Source organism: Myotis davidii, unplaced genomic scaffold, assembly GCF_000327345.1.
Source record: "Myotis davidii unplaced genomic scaffold, ASM32734v1 scaffold362, whole genome shotgun sequence".
Lineage (NCBI taxonomy): Eukaryota > Metazoa > Chordata > Mammalia > Chiroptera > Vespertilionidae > Myotis > Myotis davidii.
Genome location: NW_006297152.1, coordinates 3,639,849 through 3,643,039, shown reverse-complemented (window position 1 = coordinate 3,643,039; position 3,191 = coordinate 3,639,849).

Sequence of the window (3,191 nt, the reverse complement as noted above, 5' to 3'; positions counted from 1 at the left end):
GGTGGGGAGGGGGGGACTAAAACAGAGGCACCAGGACCTTCATCCTTCCTAAAGGCATAATCCATCCTGGAGCCTGTGGCCTCGGTCTCCTCACCTCCCACCTTGGCTTCCGATTGCTTTTCTATCCAATGAGGAGAACCAGCAGAGTGATCATCACAGAACTCTGTTGGCGCTCAAATTCTGCGGCCTCTGCTCGCTGTGTTCTCTTCAGCGTCTACCTCCAACAACAACGAACATATTTGTAGGATTAGCTTCATACGGCTGTCTTCAAAGCTGGGCCATCATTTCTTTGACAGTTCTCAGGCACTACAAATCCTAGGTCTTTCAGGGTAAATGTGATTTTTTTTCTTTCAATGTTTGTCTTCTTGATTGGGAGAACAAGATCTGGATCTGTGTTGAACATCATACATCCCATGGCTTGGGTCAGTGAATGGCAATAGTAAGGATAGTCAGTCTTTGCTTAATTGATCTGAGTTAACTGCATGCTCTTAGATTTTTTTAAAAAAACTTTTTCTAAACATCATTTTAATGCATACACATTATTTTTTTTTAATTGGGCCATACTTTTCTTAACCATTACCCCACAGACATGTAGATTCTGTCCAAATTTTCCCCCTTATTCACAATATTTGAATGGAAATTTATGTCTACCCCCTAATTATTTCCTTAGATTCCTAGTAGTAGATAGCTAAGTTAAAAGGAAAGAAATCCTTTTAAGGTTTTGATGTGTACCGATGAATTGATTTCTAGAAATATTGCACCAATTGATACTTCTACTAACAATAGAAATAAAACAAAAATAAACACAAACAGATAAAAAGTATAAGGAAAAGAACTTGTAACATAGAATTTGGTGAATATTTTATTGCCCAACTTCTCTGAAAGGAAAAGAGTGTAAGTAAGTGTGTCTTTGAAAAATTTTTAAAGGTTTTATTGAGGTATAATTCACATAGCATTCACATACAATTCACCCACTTAAAGTGTGCAATCCAGTGGTTTTAATGGAGTCACAGAGCTGTGCAAACATCACCACAACCTAATTTTATTTTATTTTTTAAATATATTTTTATTGATTTTTTACAGAGAGGAAGGGAGAGGGATAGAGAGTTAGAAACATCGATGAGAGAGAAGCATTGATCAGCTGCCTCCTGCACACCTCCTACTGGGGATGTGCCCGCAGCACAACCTAGTTTTAGAACGTTCATTTCATGCCATTGTCACTCCCATTCCTTCCCTCTTCATCCTCCCACTGCCTGAGGTGACCACGATTCTACTTTCTGTCTCTATAGATGTGTCTGTTAAGGACGTTGCATACAAATAAAATCCTATAATGTGTTTATATGATTTTTGTGACTGGCTTCTTTAACTTAGCATTATGGTTTTGGGATTCGCCCAGTTGTAGCATGTGTCCTGCCTTCATTCTTTTTTATGGCTGAATAATATTCCGTTGTATGAAATTCATCAGTTGATGGATATTATGGTTGTTTCTACTTTTTGGCTATATATAAGTAATGTGCTGTGAACATTTGTGTACAAGTTTTGTGTAGGTATATATTTTATATGCCTAAAATGAAAATTGTTGGTTTATAGAGAAACTATATTTAATTGTAATGGAAACTGTCCAACTGTTTTCCAAGCAGCTGCACCATGTAAATTTCTACCAGCATGTGTGTATGAGGGTTCCAATTTCTTCACATCTTCACCAGTGTTTGCTATTGTGTCGTTTGTTTATTATAGTCACATTAGTTGATGTGAAGTGCATATCTCATTGTGTTTTTTCATTTGAGGATAATTTTATATGTTGCTGTATGCAGCATGCTAATGTCTAATTAAGGATTTATGTGTCCGTGTTCATAGGAGCTATTGTTCTGCAGTTTTCTTGTTATCTTTGAATGGTTTGGTGTCTTAGTAGTAGACTAATAGAACAGAAGGGGAGTCTTCCTGCCTGTTCTACTTCCTGAGAAAGTTTGTGAAGGATTGGTATTATGTATTTTAAAAATATTTGATAGAATTTACCAGTGAAGCTGACTGGGCCTAAGCCCAGATTGAGAATTTTTTTTATTACTAATTCATTTTATTTATTCCCTCTTGGTTGGCGTATTCAGGTTTTATACCTCTTCTTGAGTCAGTTTTGGTATTTTGTTCATTTTATGTAAGTTATCTAAATTGTTTCCATAAAGTTATTCATCGTATTCTTATAATCGTTTTAATTTCTGTAAGGTCAAAGGGGTTATCTTTTATCTCTGATTTTGGTAATTTTGCACATTCTTTTATTTTCCTACTGGTCAATCTAGCTAACGGTTTATCAATTTTGTAGATTTTTTAAAACTACCGACCTTTGGTGATATTGATTTTTTATGTTTTTCTATTATTTCTTTTATGCTTTGATCTTTGTTATTGCCTCATTTTTGCCTGCTCTGTTTGCTCTCCCTTTTCTAGTTTCGTAAGGTGAACACTGAAGTTGTTTATTTGAAATGTTCCTAATGTTTGATGTGTCCATTTATAGCTATAAACTTCTCTCCAAAAACTGGAGGCTGTGTAGCATAAATTGTGATATGGTGTGTGTGTGTGTGTTTTTTTCCATTTAGTTCAATTATCTTATGTTCAGAGAACATACCTTGAATAATTTCAATTCTTTTACGTTTATTGACAATTTTTTTATGGCTTAGCATATGGTCTATCTTGAAAAATGCTCCATGTGCTCTTGAAAAGAATGTGTGCTGTTAGGTGGCGAGCTCTATAAATGCCAGCAGGTAAAGGTAGTTGCTGTGTGCTCGCCTTCTAGACATTTGCTGATTCTCTGGGTTTTTGTTTAACAATTATTTTTGAGTAAGCTATTAAAATATCCAGCTATATATTTTTTTCTTTTTAAAATATATTTTTTATTGCTGATAGTATTACAGATATCTCCCACCCCACCACCCTCTCTTCCCAACCCCTATCCACCCCTCTGCCCATGTCTTCACTACCCTATTGCCCGTGTCCATGGGCTATGCCTATGGTATATAAGTTGTTTGGTTTATCTCTTCCATTCCCTAAACCCCATATTGAGGTATGTCAGTCTGTTCCATGCCTCCATGCTTCAGATCTTATTTTGTTGGGAAATTCATTTTGTTCATTAAATTTTACAAATAAGTGAGATTATGCAATATTTGTCTTTCTCAGATAGGCTTATTTCACTTAGCATAGTA